Consider the following 19,232-nt stretch of genomic DNA (forward strand, 5'->3'; position numbering starts at 1 on the left):
TACGATGTGGCAGTGTACGCCAAACTGAGTTTGGAAAATATTGGCCCATATGTGCATGCATCTGAATGTGTGTCAAATGTCATCGTGTTGAAGGAGGGAAGGCAATTTAAGAACATGGCCATGTAAAATGACATTGCAATCAGGGCCTAAAGTAACAGCATGAAACCCAATCCGTGAATGTGAAATGCCTAGAAAGCTATCTAAAAATAATGCTATCCATATATGTAAAAGCATTAGTCCCTAAAAGTATAATAAGTCACTATGCTATTGTGTAGGTAAAAGCATTCAGAACGGCAATTAAAACAAGCATTGGAAATGCAATAGTGCTCGCATTAGGAAAGTTTGAGCTATTGGTCTTATAAATGGCATTTTTTTTATTTATGTGTTATTTTTTAAAATAGCTAAATTAATAGCTTTGTCATTTACAATGCCAATAGTTATAACTTTCGCAAATGTGACACCTATAGCATTTGTAATGCAACATCTTTTGTATTTACGTGACTTAGATGTATTTATATTACAAATAACTATGGCTTTTAATTTTTTTAAATAATTAATACTTAAATCATTTATTTAATTTGTAATGGCAATAGCTTAAACTTTTGTAAATAACTTTTGTGAAGATTATGTTCAGTGTTTTTTATTGTGAAGAAAATCCAAGAACAGAAGTGAAATATTAACATCTTTTTGTGATTTGTAATAAAGCGTGAAAACTTGAAACAGCTTGAAACATTGAAAGAACATATTTGAACCAGTGATGCTGTGGTTGCGCTGAGTGATGCTGTGGTTGCGCTGAGTGATGCTGTGATGTTGCTGGGTGGTGCTGTGGTGGTGCTGAGTGGTGCTGCTGAGTGATGCTGTGGTGATGCTGTGGTGGTGCTGAGTGATGCTGTGGTGGTGCTGTGGTGGCGCTGAGTGATGCTGTGGTTGCGCTGAGTGATGCTGTGGTTGCGCTGAGTGATGCTGTGGTTGCGCTGAGTGATGCTGTGGTTGCGCTGAGTGATGCTGTGGTGGTTCTGAGTGGTGCTGTAGTGGTGCTGAGTGGTGCTGTGGTGGTGCTGTGGTGGTGCTGAGTGATACTACGGTGGTGCTGAGTGATACTGGGGTGGTGCTGAGTGATACTGGGGTGGTGCGGAGTGGTGCTGTGGTGGAGAGGTGAAAGAGAGCAGCATAACAGCACATCAGAACAGAACAGGGAGTTAAAGAAGGAGGCGGGTGGAAGAGAGCAGCAGATCAGCACAGGAGAAGAGAACAGGGAGTTAGAGAAAGAGGAGGTGGAAGAGAACAGCAGATTTGCACAGGAGAAGAAAACAGTGAGTTAAAGAAGGAGGCGGGGTGGAAGAGCAGCAGATCAGCACAGGAGAAGAGAAGATAATGGAGTTAGAGAAGGAGGCAGGGTGGAGGAGAGCAGCAGCTCAGCACGGGAGAAGAGAAGAGAACAGGGAGTTAGAGAATGAGGTGGGTGGAATAGAGGGAGGGCGATAGATAGAGGGAGGGAGGGTGATAGAGGGACGGAGGGCATTAGATAGAAGGAGGGCGATAGATAGAGGGAGGGCGATAAATAGAGTGAGGGCAATAGATAGATAGAGTGAGTGAGGGCGATAGAGTGAGTGAGGGCGATAGAGTGAGTGCGATAGAGTGAGTGAGGGCGGTAGAGGGAGTGAGGGCGGTAGAGTGAGTGAGGGCGGTAGAGTGAGTGAGGGCGGTAGAGTGAGTGAGAGCGGTAGAGTGAGTGAGGGCGGTAGAGTGAGTGAGGGCGGTAGAGTGAGGGCGGTAGAGTGAGGGCGGTAGAGTGAGGGCATGAGGGCGGTAGAGTGAGGGCGGTAGAGTGAAGGCAGTAGAGTGAGTGTGTGTGGGTGGTAGAGTGAGGGCAGTAGAGGCGGTAGAGTGAGGGCGGTAGAGTGGTAGTGTGAGGGTGGTAGAGTGAGGGCGTGATGGCAGTAGAGTGGTATATTGAGGGTGGTAGAGTGAGGGCCTGAGGTCAGTAGAGTGGTATATTGAGGGCGGTAGAGTGAGGGTGTGAGGGCGGTAGAGTGGTAGAGTGAGGACGGTAGAGTGAGGGCATGAGGGCGGGAGAGCGGTAGAGTGAGGGCGGTAGAGTGGTAGAGTGAGGGCGGTAGAGTGGTAGAGTGAGGCTGTAGAGTGGTAGAGTGAGGGCGGTAGAGTGGTAGAGTGAGGGCGGTAGAGTGGTAGAGTGACACAGGTAGAGTGGTAGAGTGAGGGCGGTAGAGTGAGGGCGGTAGAGTGGTAGAGTGTGGGCGGTAGAGTGGTAGAGTGACGCAGGTAGAGTGGTAGAGTGAGGGCGGTAGAGTGAAAGCGTGAGGGCGGTAGAGTGGTAGAGTGAAGGTGGTAGAGTGAGGGCAGTAGAGTGAGGACGGTAGAGTGATAGTGTGTGGGCGGTAGAGAGAGCAATAGAGTGGTAGAGTGAGGGCGGTAGACTGAGGGTGGTAGAGTGGTAGTGTGAGGGCGGTAGAGTGAGGACGGTAGAGTGAGGGCATGAGGGCGGTAGAGTGGTAGAGTGAGGGCGGTAGAGTGGTAGAGTGAGGGCGGCAGAGTGGTAGAGTGAGGGCGGCAGAGTGGTAGAGTGAGGGCGGTAGAGTGAAGGCGGTAGAGTGGTAAAGTGAGGGCGGTAGGGTGAGGGCGGTAGAGTGGTAGGGTGAGGGCGGTAGAGCGGTAGAGTGAGGGCGGTAGAGTGGTAGAGTGAGGGTGGTAGAGTGAGGGCTGTAGAGTGAGGGTGGTAGAGTGGTAGTGTGAGGGCGGTAGAGTTAGGGCCTGAGGGCAGCAGAGGAGTATATTGAGGGTGGTAGAGTGAGGGTGTGAGGGCGGTAGAGTGGTAGAGTGAAGATGGTAGAGTGGTAGAGTGAGGGTGGTAGAGTGAGGGCATGAGGGTAGTAGAGTGAGGGCATTAGAGTGGTAGAATGAGGACGGTAGAGTGAGGGTGGTAGTGTGTGGGCATGAGGGCAGTAGAGTGGTAGAGTGAGGGTGGTAGAGTGGTAGAGTGAGGGCGGTAGAGTGAGGGCGGTAGAGTGGTAGTGTGAGGGCGGTAGAGTGAGGGCGGTAGAGTGAGGGCGGTAGAGTGGTAGAGTGAGGGTGGTAGAGTGAGGGCTGTAGAGTGAGGGCTGTAGAGTGGTAGTGTGAGGGCGGTAGAGTGAGGGCCTGAGGGCAGTAGAGTGGTATATTGAGGGCGGTAGAGTAAGGGTGTGAGGGCGGTAGAGTGAGGACGGTAGAGTGAGGGCATGAGGGCAGTAGAGTGGTAGAGTGAGGGCGGTAGAGTGATGGAAGTTATACAGCACTGAAAAATAACATGCACTATATATAGATATTATACATATACATACATATATATATTTATTTACAAATACAATCATTTATATTCATAACTGAATCTAGCTCATCTTATGTACAGTATAATGTTAATATTGTACAGCATTTCTTCTCTAAAATGTCTTATTTTCTCAAATAACCAGCTGGCTGTATGTCACCCTATAATCATGCTATAAAGGAAGTGGCAAACTAAAGTCAGTCTGAAGTGTAGTCCAAACAAACCTTAGCAAAGTCAGAAGGTGTGACAGGCTTTTGGCTCTTCCAGTGTATGTTTTTATGGTTTTTGCAAAACTTTACTGCTGGGTAAGCTTCCTGTCCGTCATGAATCTAAAACATTAAACAATGGTCAAAAGCAAAGTATTTTTGGAGCTTGGCACACAAGGGAGCTACTTTCTATGCAGATGTGCTGATTACGAAAAGGTGAAATGAAGTTGTTCACAATGAAGTTAGCCAGTAACATAAGTGGGCAGACCGAAGCCCCATGCTTTATACAGTATAATGTACAGGGTAGGAGGTATGAGACAATAACGAACCAATTGAAGAGTGCATGCTGAAATGCGTATAAGTAAGCACATTAAAATATCAGTGCAATCAAAAGATTTTGACTTACGCCAGACCTAAAAACTACCCATCACACGCTGCCATTCCACTGCATTGCACAATTCCTGTACTCACAGTTTGTATTAACACAGATCACCTTTGGCCTTCTTCTGACATTTACGCCAGCTTATGCATTTCTGCTATGACGTCACCCTCACTTGCATGTATTGCATGATGTTCCTACACAAACAGCACCAGCAATAGAGCCCGTGAACTCTCACCTTGACATCGAGGAAAACAACTGATCTTTCCCTGCAAAATTGTCCTGGTTTATCGATCAGTCACCTAATAAAACAACAGCAGCTCTCATCCAGCAAATGAGCAAGTCTCCCACCCATAAAGATCTCCAGTCCTGTCATTAAAAGTCACTCCCGCATTAAGCCCGGCAGTGTTCGGTGCAAATAGTCTCCCAGTGGACCCTGCACTTCTCCTCTCCCCATTATGGACCAGCTCAGTATTAATCTTGATGACTCCCGAAGCTCGTCAACACGACAAAAAGAGGGGTCAAGGGACACTTGGGATGTTTTGCTACACTCGTTCCAAGCAGAAGACAATGCACAAACATACCGGTGTAACAAACTTGATCCACGAGTGGACCTTGTTAACATCATAGCAATCTATGTCACGGCTCAAAATCAACTCCAAACGAGGTGCCCTAAACTTGATCACAATCTGAAACAGTCCAACTCGCCTCCGTTTGCACATGTGGCCCGGTGATAGACAAACTTGTGTGCCTGCCTCCCTGCCACCTTAGCATCAGTGCTGACAGAAATAAAGCTCCAATTAAATCAATACTTTCAGCAACACATGAATCAATTGCTCAAAACGCTATGGACAGAGCTTCTAAGTCTAACAGAAGCAACAAACAGATGCATCAAATAATGCTTGCCACCAGAGCAACGCACGTGTTCAGTCTCCTCTCAGGATGGGCACACATAGCGCTGGGCCAGTTACCTCTCATCTCACTGGAAAAATGCTACCATAAAGAAACAACGCAAAAGGCTCTGAAAAGCTCAGAATAAACAGCTCATTGAATGAGTTTCAACTACACAGCATGAGCAAATATTCTAAATATACCAGCCACTAAGTTTACAGCCAACAAACCGTAAGAGGAGGGAGCCCCTTCTGGCATTGAAGGAACCCCATCTAGTGGAAAAAAACGTTAATGCAGATACCAGCAACATGGAGGCCCCTAAAACACCTCTGGCACTTACAAAATCATCCACTATACAAAACACTCAACTAGCAAAGTAGGCATCTCAGGAGGCCTCGATCAACCCTGCTAGATTTAAAACCCGGCTACAGGCAAGGGATCACGCCCCTTGGCACATGTAGATAAACATCTAGGCATCCAATCTGCACAAGTCGCCCTACGGTTTTCCCAAATCGAAGACATTTGTGCCAAATAAACAAAAGCGAATGTCAGCAGACCAATTTGTTGCCATTGAACATCCCCTCTGCTCCAAAGGGGTCGATAGAGCTGATCAACACCACACGAACTGATCCTTCGATGACTGTAATTATTACAAGGGAGGAAGGGTGAAGAGACGGGGAGCAGCAGGCCGTGTATTGAATAATATGGGGAGGGGAAATGCCGGCCTGAGGCAGAGCACACGCTGATAAGCTTGTGGGAGGGGGGCTGGGCTGCCTTTGATGTGGTAATGCGAGGCAGGCAGGCAGGCGGCTGGTGGCATTGTGCACGCGCTTTTTAGGGCTTGCGCTTGCGCAATGACCTAAAAAGCACATGCACTCAAAGGAATCGCCAGTAGTTAAATTCTAGATAAGCCATAATAGAGCTTCGCCAGCTGTGCACATGCGCACAGCAGGCGAGCCCTAAAAACTATAAGATGAATTTTAAAAAAAAGTTAAAAACCATTGTAATTATAAATAAGTCTAAATTAAAAAGTTTCCACACTTTGAAACTGCCAGATTGTTCATATACGTTCCAAGGAGTAGGGGAAATATTGTTGTTTTCAGCAATCGCAGACGATGTTCCTATAGGCACCCAGCACATTAAGTCCATAGAACATACATGCTCCAGTCCATCCCTCATAGTGTCAGCCAAAGAAGGATCAGCAAATGCTGATTCTGCAGAAGACAAGCTAGGATCCAGATCATGCGGAACCGAAGCATCCCAGGATGGCTCATAATAAGCATTTAAGAGCAATGGCAAGTGTGAAGGCCAGTGGTACAAGAGAGCTGTTAGGGCATCCATCAGTAGATCAATGTCCAGAGATTGAATCAGTTGTGTTCCCAAGCATATGCTCAGGGCATACTGAAAGTGCAAAGAAGAGAGTGGAAAATAGACTATATGCAGTGTACCCTGACAGGCCATAAGGACAAGAACCAATGGTTATTCAGTTCCTAAAGTAAGGGTGCATTAAAGCACTGTATTGATTAGGAACAGGACAAGTGGTAAGCCCCCAAAAAAGATTCCAAGCACGGAGGGTATGAATGATGGAATAACTCCAAAAACCGTCTGGAAGGTGCTACCCAACCCAGAGCCAATAATCTTAAAAATTGTCCCACCGCCCAATTACTAGACATGTAAAACGTGGTGCACAAGCTTCTTAAAATGGTGTGGGAAATTAGTGAAGAAGTACCGACTGTATCTTAGAAGAGAACCTTGCAACTTGAAGATCAAAAGTCTCCCTCTCAGATGTTAAGGCCACTTCTTTTTTTAACAATAAGGCTTTCAGTCTGCTTAAAGCATCAATGGTCACATTTGTAAGTTTTACTGAAGGCCAAAGCTTTGCATCCTTAACTGTGTGGGCAGGTAGAAACAGTACTTGTGTACAACAGTTCACAACCACAGAGATCATTACCAGATAGGCAATGCCCAGTCTCATCCCACTGCAGTCTTGATCATTCACATCAAGTAACTTCCATTTAAGAGTAATCTGAGAGGTGGACAGATCACTGCAGCCAGGGAACCCTTTAATAACATGACAAGTTTGCTTTGGATGCATTACTTGCACCGTGAAGCAAAACTTCCCTGCAAACTAAGGAATATCTGAAGGTACTCTTGCAGTCAGTCATACTAAGAAAACCCTTGATCCCCCCCATTCCATCAGTAGAATTTACAAGGAAAGATCCATGGCTTGTGTACATACCCCTCTCCTAGCGCCTCATATCTGCCCATGTGATGATGTGGTAAGTAGTATTAGAAATTAAATATTGAAATTGGAAAATAAATAAATCTGTGTATTATCTAATCCGTGGAAGATGTTTCTGAAACAGTTATTGGTAGGTTCTCCAATTTCTCTACGTGTAACATGGTGTAACATGGTGCATGTTGCTTCCTTCTTTGCCATGATGGTCTGTTATTTTGTGAGATTATTGCAGAAACAAACTAGTAGCATCAAAGTTTTTCCATGGAATGCAACCAGCATGAAGGTTCTGTAGAGTGCAACTCAGTAACATTATAGGTCAAAGCTGCGACTGCCCGTGTTGTAAAGAAGACATGTTACTCTGTATGATGTTGATTGCAGATAACACAATGTTACCTACTGAGTAAATCCTGGTGGATAGAGTACTCATACCATTATCTACTACTACCAGAGGCTTTCTAAATTTGTCCTCTCAATTTCGCGCAGTCTCAGCAGCTTCCTGCTGAATAATCCTCCACACTTTAATGTAATGTATATTGCATACAGAAAGTGCTTTTGACGTGGGTGTCAAGGACCTAGTAAACAATTCCTGTAAACCCATGTCATCAGAGAGAAGGGACACGTGCTTTTTCACCTGAGACAATTTGGATTGTTTAAGCCAATCAAGGCACAACTTCCCAATGCTGTAAGTTGTTGCCACCCAGGAGTTGTTTCTGCACGTAATGTGGGATTGGCCTATCGGTCCTAAAATCTTTGGTGTTGTCAAGAAAATGTGCCTGATATCCAATAGAAATAAACAGCCACACTAAGCATCCCTCCTGATTGGTGCCTTAAGAATTGTATGAGCCACTGCAAACCATATCTGAGCATTCCTCTGTGTAATGTTGCCAGTTTGCAAATGTGGGAATGTTTGGTGCATTTAAATTTGTATCTTGGCCAGGCCACAAGGCATGATGTTTGCTGCACAGTTGTGTTCTAGAATTTTTTTGTTGGGGTATAAGGAAGTCTCTGTATAAAACCTCTTTCCCCTGAACCTGCCGATCCTTAGTTCCATAATTGGATTTCAAAATAACATTGTCTTTCCACAGACAGCTGGGAAAATGAAAGATGCAGAATAAATCAGCTTGGTGTCAGTGAGCATAGTTTTCTTAGCCCAAGAGGGTGTGAGTTTATAATAGTAAGACTCTGGGTCAGCTGGATTGTGACCAGAAAAATATGAAATCTTCGGTGCAAATGCTTTTGAGCTACCCCTTGGTGTTGTAGAACAGCGGTCCCATTGTGTGTAATTGAATACTGCATGTGAATTACTTGCTTTATGCAGAAAGTGTGAGCATAATGGTGAAAACAGAACAGTTCAATATAATTAGCTATTACATCATACATTTTGTTGTTGTTACAAACAGTTGTATGCTGTAGACCATCTGGCATTTTATGCACTGTATCACTGTCCCAATAATAAGAGATAGCATTAGGAGTGATAATATCATGCAAACTAATTTTGAACACATATGGAATTAAAATGAATTCCATTGGTCCAAGTATATCATATGATACCTTATTCCAAACAATCCCATCAGGAACCGGACAGCAGAAATGTTCACCAGGGAACGGTCTCCTCACATTTTGTGTGAATAAAAATGGGGTGTTAAAACCAAGTTCACCACTTCAACAGCAGATCATTCTGGGAGTTAGTGTCCGTTCAGAATGAAGAAAAATACTGTCACAAGACCAATGCAAATGAAGAGGAAAAGTTATGAAATTGTAATCCAAGTGTATACCCAAAGAGGTATAAATTATGTCTTTTTCATCCAAATGTAGAATACGCACAGTCTTCTCTGAGTGATAGTGGTGGTAGATCAGATAAATCTGAAGATAAGTCATTGAAGTCAATGAAGTATCCGGAGGCTGTTTGATCTATGTTTGGCAGCTCTGGAGTCTGTGTAGAACTGGGAGTTGACTCCATTATGTGTGTGTTGAGGTAGACACCATCTTTTTCTGTTTACTGAATTGAAATCAGTGTCTTCTGTGCATGATGTTTGTGAGGAGCTTGTTGGTGTAATGGAAAGAAGTGATTCTTCAGTGTTAGATATCCCCAGAAGGGGAGAAGAAGCTTTATTGCTTATCAAAGCTTTAAACAGGACTTCCTGTAGGGTAGTGCGAGAAGACAGGTGACTACCTAGGAGCCTTCCTGGCCTTTTGTTGAACCAGCCCTATAATGTGGTGTGACGAGATCTATTGGCACAAATCTCTTGTTTTGCAACCAGAAATTGCAGTAAAAGTACCATATTTGTACCTTCAGCAGCCAGGACAGAATGGCCCAAATTCCTTCTTGTCCACAATCTTCTCCCAAGTTAGTTCACTGATTTTGGGAATCCAGCCAGGAGTTGCTGGTGCTTCCTTCACTTCTCCAGTGGTGGTAGGTTTCAGCTGGACATTACTCTCACTTTCTCAAAAATAATTCAGCCCCTGTAAAACAGCCCAATATTCATTGATGTGAAATGGTGTTTCAGCCGACACTGTAGTGGGACTGTTGAGGTACAGGAACCAACTTCTTAATCCCGAACAGGATCTCGTAGGGAGTTTGACCAACCAGGGATTTTCTCTGTATATTGTTTAGGACTCTTTGTACCCCATACAGGTGATGAACCGAGCTGTGACCTGAACCTAATTCCTTGCTGTTAAAGACTGTGTCAAGCACTAGTTCTTTCTTTCTACTACCATATTTCCAGCGGAATGGCAGGGGAAGGACTTCTGCACAGGCACACCCAATTTTTCCATGGTCTTTCTGTAAGTCCTGGAGGCAAATGCCAGATCCTGGTCCGTATGGAATATGGTTAATGCATATGTCCTAATAAAGACTTGCAGATCTTTTATAACAGTTTAAGCTTCATCCGATTGCTGCGGCCAAAGCCTATAGGAATCGAGAGCAGGAATCCACTGCTACCAAAATGTATTTTTAAAGCCCTATCAGATTGTAAAGGGCCACAGTGGTCCAAGTGAACTGAAGCAAGAGACTTGTCTGAGATCAACAGAGGTGTCTATGGTGGACATGCTATGGTGGAAACCTTCATCTGCTTGCAAATATTGCATTTAAGGACACCGTCCTTGGTCAGTTTATATAGACCTGCCCCTCCAATAGGCTTTCTGTAATAATAAAATTATAGCTACCACCCCTGCATGAACAGATTCTAGACACTCGTGAGCTATAAGGATTAGACCGAACCTGCAATCTAAATTAGGTATCACTCACTCCCCCACTCTGGGGATCCGAGCAAATGAAATGTTTTGTGCACTTAACTGTTAGAAGTAATTTATTGGAAAGCCTTTTGGCAGCTATGTGCCACTATGTGTAGCATTAACAGCCACCATGATGTCTCCATCTATCCTCATGCTAGAACGAGTAATTGCAGCGACTGCAGCAGTTTGCACTGCTGCTTTTGTGACTTTGTCAGTTATGGAATTCCATGCAGCGTGTATTTATGCACACCGATAACTTGGTGTGTGTATTGCAAGAGCCTGTGGCAAACACTCTTTGAGTTTTGTCACCTGTCCCCAAAGCAGCTTGCACTTTATAGTGGACCCTTTGGAATCTCTGAATCCATTCTCTCTCTAATAGTGTAAGTACTCATTGCAAGGCTGGACACAATAGCACAAAACACACAATAAGTGTGGTGAATCCAGGATCCGTCTTCTCAAGTGCCACATTAGAGCTCTAAGTTCAACCAGCTGCAGGAGTCACAACAGTAATCATTTCCCCTGAACCAAGGATCTTTCTCTCTCTACAGCAACCTCTACCACAGTCAAAATGTTTCCTGTAGGTGCAAAACCCATCTCGGCATTGGTGTATAAATGTGATTCATATGCAATTGATACCATGTTTCCTTTATTGAATGTGACATAGGTGTACCCTGACGCACCCTCAATTATATGGATCATCAGGTTTGTGATGTTTACACATATGTGTAAGCGTTTGGATGCTAGCATGTCTGTTTGCACTGAACATAGTATTTGTGTATGATCAGATGTCCAATGTGTGCTTGAAAAGTCTGGACCTATCAAGTTGGTATTACCCGCTCTTCGTAGTCTGGAATGTATGTTCAGCCAAAATTCGAGAAATCCAATGTTAATTGGAGTTTCTTCAGTGTATTTGGTGGCTGTACAAGCGCAAACTTCTCAAGGATGTGTTTTGCTAGGCTTCTTCCTTAACTCAACAACTTGTATCCTAAAAATAAGACATTGAGGTTGGTTACTTTTTGATTTTTTTTATTGAATCCCATGTGAGCAAATCGCTAAACTATGCAATCAACTCTAGCTAAGTGAGTTGAATGGTCCTCATCCGTCAGGTATATATCATCGACATAGCACAGTCCCTGGTCATCATATTCTTACAAACGTTCTATAACCTGCCCTGAAAACAACCCTGGGCTCTTCTTTTCCCTGGGGCAATCGATGGAACTGCTTTTGATAACTGAATGCAGTGAATGCAGTCAAGTACTTGCTTTCAGCACTATGTTTTGGCAGAAAAATCCATTTGAAATGTCTAAAGTGATTTTGTAATTTTTTTGGACTATGTTGTTCATTGGTGCTGCGATATGCACGTTTTGTACAGCAAATGTGTGTGTGATTGTGTTCAAGGGTCTGTAATCTAATACTAGACTAGGGGGCATATGCAGGTAATTCCGAATTTGCGATTAGTAAAATGCGATTTTCGGCGAATCGCACTTTCCGAATCGCAAAATTGGATGTAGGTAAAAAATTGCTATGTTTTTGCGATTCTCAAAAATTCGCAGAATTTTTGTGCGATTACTCAAATAGCGATTCCTTATTAGCGAATTCGCTAATAAGGAATCACAAAAATGGGAAAAAGCAATTCAGGAGCCGAATGATGACATCACAACCAGGAAGTGTGAGTCTCCATGCTTCACCTAATTGCCTGCACCTGTCCCAGAGTCAGTTGCTGGCTGAGAGACAGAGTGGATTTGGCTCTGACTTTAAACTGAGAAACATGGAATCTCAGGGTGTAAAAAAGCAAGGTGGAGAGAAGCAGGCAGGAGAACAATGCAGAAAAGGGAAGCAGAAATTGTATGAGAGGGAGTTGGAGGTATTAACAGAGGAGGTGGTGAGGCAATATAACCTTCTGCTTGGAAAAGCCTCACTTTGTGTGCCTGAAGCCAGAAAGAGGAAAATAAGGGCAGACATACAGGAAAAGGTAAATGCAATTGGCGTTACCCATCGTACCACCGATGACCTCAGAAAGCAGTGGTACGATATGAGGCAAAGGTCCAAGGAGAGGGTGGCCACGAGATTGGCTGAAGCCAAAGCAACTGGAAGTGGGAGCTCCACTACACCTGAGCCGACGCCCTCGGAGGAGTTGGTGGAGACAGCCTGAATGCCTGAGGCAGTGGCGAGCATGGCTGACCTGGACAGCTCTGAAACCAGCGACACCACAGAAGGTAAGATGCATGCCAAAATCACCCAATGTATTCCCATCCCACCCAAACTCCAAAATCCACATGCATGAATAGGAATCTGGTCCTTGTTTTTAATAATACCCAGTGAAGCATATTGGGAAATGTAGTCCTATGTTATGTAAATAGGGGCAGATACACATACAAAGGGTATATAGGGAACAACAGCAACAACACAGGATGCTGTTGCAACAGTGGGAGAGTCAGCTTCTGCAGAGGACCAGGCAGGGAAGGAGAGCCAGGGTGCCACATGTGACACACCTTCTGTGCAAACCAAATGGCACAAAATAGTACCACCATTAATACAAATGCAATCTGGGTCCACAGATGCTGAAGACGAAACACAGGCTGATGCTTCACCTAGCACAGCTCAGGGCAGATCCCAAACACCCACATCCAACATGACTGGCAGTGGAGCCATACAGAGGGCACGGAACAACACCTGCAGTGCCACAACAGGTCCTGAGTCTGTTTTTGCTGGGCTGGAGGGCCAAATGTTACATGTGCAGCACCTGCAAAGCAAAGGCATATCATCAATCCAGCGTCAGCTGGCGCAACACAATCGGCACATGTCAGAGGTGAGAGTTGGCATCAGACAAATAGCAACAGCAACAGAGGCACATTTAAATGAAGCAAGGATTGCTAGGCAGCCCCAGTGCAGGGACCAACGACGCTTAACAACAAGGCTGGACCAATTTTCAAGGGCTGTGAGCCGCCAATCTACAGCCATATCCATGCTTTGTAGAAGAACAGTGAGCATGCAACATGAAATGGCATACTGCTGTCAGGATGTTGCCAAGAGCCTGGTGCAGGTAACCCTTTCACTTGATCAGCTACGTGCTGCTGTAACTGGGGGGATTGTTACGCCAGGTAGCATAGACACTGATGACCAATCCAGCAGAAGCAAACCTACTCCACCGATACCAGCAGAAAGGCCTAGGAGTGGCTGTCAGGGCAGAGTTGTGGACAACAACACCAGAAATACAGAACAGGCTGACGGTGGTGCATCAGGGCGTTCACGCCGTAGGTGAAGGAGCAGAATGGACAATGGTATGTTGTGAGCAACACATCCCAGGAGGACTTACGTTAATGACATTTGGGCACTGTGCGGACATGAACACGTGAACATTTCTGACTTACAGTCACACAGTGTGACATTGCATATCCTGCATTTAAGGAATTAAAATTTTTTTTGAACAACAACATTGGTCATTGTGGTTTATTGTCTTACCTGTAAGTAGTTCTGTGTGATGTCATCACGTCACATGAGCCCAGCAGCTGCCCCAGCTCTTCCTGCACGTCTGCATTGGGGTGTTGGTTCCTCCTCATCGGATGTGTCGGAGTCAGTCAGATCCACTGGGGTGCCCTTCTTGATGGCAATAGTGAGTAGCATAGCGTAGGCCACCACTATCTTGCAATATGTCTCTGGACTGTACTGTAGAGTGCTCCACTCTTGTGGAGGCAGCGGAAATGGCTTTTCAGGATTCCAAAGGTTCTCTCTATGGTGGCTCTTGTGGCTCTGTGGGCAGTGCTGTATCTCCGCTCAGCAGCTGTGGTTGGATTCAGGTAGGGAGTGAGAATGTAATCACGCACATCATATGCACTGTCTCCTACATGGAAGAAGAATGGTGAAGTTTAGTGAGATGTTGAAAGTTGGAACCTTTCATAATACTGTTTGTGTGTGCCATGTATTTACCTAGCAGGTATCCCTCTCCAAAATCGCCATTTGTAAGTCTACGATGTAAAGCACAGTGTCTAAAAATGAAGGAATCATGAGTGCTCTCGGGAAATTTAGATACGATATCGGTGATGAGATTTTTTGCATTGCAGACTACATGGATGTTAATTGAATGGTGAGATTTTCTGTTTCTAAAAACATACTCATTGTGTGATGGGGGGACAGTGCGACATGTGTTCCATTGACACAGTCAATCACGTGGGGAAATTGGGCTATTTGATAAAAATCCTGTTTGGTTTAGTCAAGTTCCTGCTGTGTGTTTGGAAATTTGATGTGGGTATGCATCCTCTGCATCATAGCATTGAGAAAAGCATGGAAGAAACGTGAAATTGTGCTCTGGGACACCATTCCCACTGTGGTAATTACCCCCTGGAAACTCCCTTATGCTACGAGGTGCAGTGAGAACAACACCTGTATGTGTATGGGAATGGTTTGGGCCCTGTATGTGGGGTGCTCAAGCATGGGTGTCAGCTCCTCTATCAGCTCCAGGATACTTTCTGGATGCAGCCTGTAGTGCACATGGATGTCTTTCTCAGTGCGTTGGAAGAGGATGATGCGTGTCCTGTAGTTCCTCTCCTGGCGTCTCCTTCTCTCTTCAACCTGTCGGATGCGCAGGCTCCTGGCTATAACATAAAGCCCAGCCATTGTGAGTCGCCACTGAGGCATTATTGTCCACTTTATATAGGTTTCACCTGGTTACGACCTGGTCAGAGTTGGTGGTAATTGAAAAGTGCAAAATTGCGATTTTCGTAAATTCGCGATTTCTTCCTACATTGGAAATTGCGAATTTGCATTTGGCATGACGGTATTTGCGATTTTTGCAAATACTGATACGCAGATTGTGGATTCGCAAATTTATTCGCAGAACCCATTTCTCGCGATTAGCAATTTTGCATGGAACATTTCTTACCTACATAGCATCACACACTTTTGCGTTCGCAAACACCAGTAATTCTGCGAATTACGGCGTTTGCGAATCGCAAAAGCCTACCTTCATATGCCCCTATATGAGTAATCTGGTTTCATTACTGGAAGCAAAGGATTATTCATAGGGGAGGTGCAACTTCTGATTAAACCTTGGAATTCAAGTTGTGTAAGGATTTCTCTAACTTGTTTTTTTAGCCTTGTGTTTAATGGGGTATTGTCTTTGAGGTTGTGGGGTTGACCTTACTGATATAAAGTGATACAGGGATTCATCATCCTACTCCACATGGTTACGGCATAATACAGGAGCTAGTGCTAGAGGCCCACTCCATGGCGTATGAATGTTTAACTGTATACAAGTACTGTGATATATAGTACTCCCAACTAGCATATTCTAAACTATTGTTCTGACACCACTCCAGATGTTGCCCAATACTGTGGGAGAAAAGGGAATCCCAGTCCTCCACTTTATACCTGGCCATCATCACACTAAGGTATATAGGCAATGGCAGACAAGGGCAAACGGAGAAGGTGGGGGGGACGTCCCTTTCATCTGTACCACCCAGGAAAGGTTCAGGTCAACCTTAAATAAAGAAATATCAGAAAAGGAGTTTAGACATAGAAATATAAAAGACATACACACGTGATTAGGTATAGCAACACAGAGACTCTCTTACCCCTAAATTAGGCTTGACGATATTCAAAAAGGGTACAGACTATGCTATAACACATTTTCAGAAAGCAGGATATCTCCACACTGTTTGTAGCCAAGGTCACACAAAAACAATTCCCAAAGTCTTAAAAGAAAAAATCCAAAACAACTTCTCGAATAAAGTATAAGGATAGGGTAAAACGCCAGTTATGACAAAAAAAACCCTAAAGGAAATAAATAGAGAGCCCAAATACATTTGTATTGGACTTTTCTTTGGTGCACCAAATAATGCCCAAAATGACACACGGGTTACTGGAAAACTCGGAAAGAGGAATATGCAAAAACAGGAAAACAGAAATGCAGAAGCGTTCTTTAATCCGTAATCTCCATTAAATACTAGAAGCCCGCTATCAAAAGGGCGTCCCAGAGTAGCGGGGAAAATGATAGGAGGAAACTACCATGAAACTCCACAGTCACTATCCAGTAAAGCAAAAGTTCCGCAAATCCCAGCGTGAGCTCCAGAGTCTGCAAATCCCAGCGTGAGCTCCCAGAGTCCGGAAGACAGGAAGGCAGGAAGTCCCAGGAGGCCACCGGCGAAAACCTTCCGGATGACTGAACCGGAAGTGAAACCAAGTGCCGTCCACAGCAGGCGATGGTGTTACATGCCCTCAGCAGGCATGCCCTGCCCTCTGAGGGCGCACATTGTCAGGAGTGAGTGAAAAAAGGAAAGGTAAGAAGAAAAAGGCCATTCCAAATCCCAACAGTACCTCCCCCCAAATGCCTCCCCACCAGGCGAGGCTTACTAGGATGAAAAAAATTAAACAAATGAACCAGCCGTGGAGCATGCACATTGCCTGTTGGTTCTCATGTACGGTCTCCAGAGCCATAGCCCTTCCAATCAATGAAATAATAGAGTCTCCCTCTCCTTCTTCTTGAATCTAAAACAGCATGCACTTCATATTCCTCATGGTCATCAACCACCACAGGAGGGGGGGGCAATGTCAGAGTAGTGTATGGTTTCAATAGGAAGGTATGGAACACAGGATGTATGCGGTACTCATCGGTAGAGCCGACTTCATGGCCACAGGGTTAACTACTTTACAGATACTAAAGGAACCCATATACCTAGGCTGTGACTTCCTTGGTTCACCCATCCTCAAATTCTTCGAAGCTAACAACACCGTGTCACCCACTGCATAAGAAGAGGCAGGACTCCTATGTTTGTCCGCTTGCTTCTTCATGCTCACCTTGGTAGCTAATAACTGTTCCTGAACCTTTTCCCAAATGCCACCAAAGAGTGACTCAAGGTATCCACTGCAGAAACCCGCACAGAGGGTTGGATAGGTATGGCCTTATGATGTAAACCTGATGAACAAAAAAAAGGGGTCATACCCAAAGCTGAGTGCATGCTGTTATTATAAGCGAATTCAGCTAAGGGAAGTGCCAACACCCAATTACATGATAACAAAGTCAAGAGTCAACGATATACTGCTCCATCTTTTGATTAGTATATTCTATTTGCCCATCCGACTGAGGATGGTAAGCGGAGGAAAAACACAATTTCATCCTCAAAGAGGAGCATAACTCGGTCCAGAAATGATACACAAAGTGCGCCCCCCTATCGGACACAATAGCAGATGGCAGGCCATGTAATCTCACTATGTGGGTTATTAAAACATCTGCCAATTCACAAGCACTGGGCACCTTTGACAATGGAATGAAAGGCTCCATCTTGGTAAATAGACCTACCAGCACCAAAATAGCAGAATAGTCCCTCCACACCAGGGAGGTCAGTGATGAAGTCCATACTGGTAGTATGCCAAGGGGAAGTGGGCATGGGTAATGGATTCAGCAAACCGGAAGGGCGTGTATGTGTAGATTTGCTAACTGCACAAACAGGACAGGATGCCACAAACACCTGAACGTCATGGGCTATCGGCTCCTATCAATACCAATGTAAGCATAATTCCTTGGTCTTATGTATTCCTGGGTGGCCTACTAAGGAAGAGGAATGGCACCAGGTAAGGACCTGCTTTCTCAATTCAGGTAGTATAAACCAATGTCCTTCATGGTATAACAGCCCAGCCCACAGTTCATGCAAAGGATCCATCCAATCTTCTCAGCCAGAATTATGTGCCTCACCTCTAATCCCAATGGTTCCTCCAAAGGACCCACAATAAATGCGAGACAGTGCATCCGATTTAACCTGCTGAGCTGCAGGTCTGTAAGTAATGATAAAATCATACTCATTAAAAAACAAAACTCACCGCATCTGCCTTAAGGTTAATGCCCGTGCTGAACGAAAAAACTACAGGTTTGTGTGATCCGTGTAGATCGTAATAGGATGTCTAACTCCCCACAAATTATGCCGCAATTCCACAAAAGACAACTTAACTGCAAGAAGATCCCTTTTCGCTATTGTATAATTGTCTTCAGCTGGCAACAATGTCTTAGAGAATAATGCAATGGGGTGCATGAAACCTGTCTCTTCGTCCCTTTGGGATAACACACCACCTACTGCATACATGGAAGCATCAGCTTCCACATAAAATGGCAAATCTGGATCCGGATGTACAAGAAAAGGAGCAGAAGTAAACCTCGCTATCAGCAGAGTCAACGCAGCTTGGTCAGCGGGGGACCAGATGAAGGGACACCTGTCCTCAACAAGGCAGTCATAGGTGTCACTATATCTGGAAAGTGAGATTTAAACTGCTATAGAAATTGGCGAACCCTAAAAGAACCTGAATGTCCTTTACACAAGTAGGAGAAGGCCAAGTAACTATCACCTCAATTTTACAAGGGTCCATCTTAATACTGCCAGCGGAGACAAGAAAACCCAAAAACTCAACACAGGAGGCAATGAACTTACATTTCTCTAGCTTGACGAATAACCGCTTCTCGCGTAACTTCTGTAAGACTTCTGATACATGGAGTATGTGCTCCCCAGTAGATTTAGAAAAATCTAAATGTCATCAAGGTAGACAATCACACTCACATCTACATACTCACGCAAAACCTCATTTATAAAAAACTGAAAAACACCTGGGCCATTACACAACCCAAAGGGCATCAAACAAACCACACTTGGTGCGAAATGCTGTTTTCCATTTGCCTCCTTCACAGACATAAATGAGATGATAAGCACCCCTTAAATCAAGCTTTATTAAAACGGTTGGTCCAATAAAACCAGAACAAAAGGGAGGGGATCCTTGTTTTTATTCGTCACTTTATTCAGTGCTCTATAATCCACACAAGCAAGGAGATCACCCTCCTTCTTCGGGATAAAAAAAATTGACGATGACACAGGTGAAGTAGAAGGTAATATAAAACCACAATTCAGCATTGCATCCAAATACTTATGCAAGTGCTTTTCCTTAGGTTCAGACAATGCCTATACACGGCTACAGGGCAAGGTG

The sequence above is a fragment of the Lissotriton vulgaris genome, chromosome 4_1 (assembly GCF_964263255.1).
Source record: "Lissotriton vulgaris chromosome 4_1, aLisVul1.2, whole genome shotgun sequence".
In the NCBI taxonomy this organism is placed as follows: domain Eukaryota; kingdom Metazoa; phylum Chordata; class Amphibia; order Caudata; family Salamandridae; genus Lissotriton; species Lissotriton vulgaris.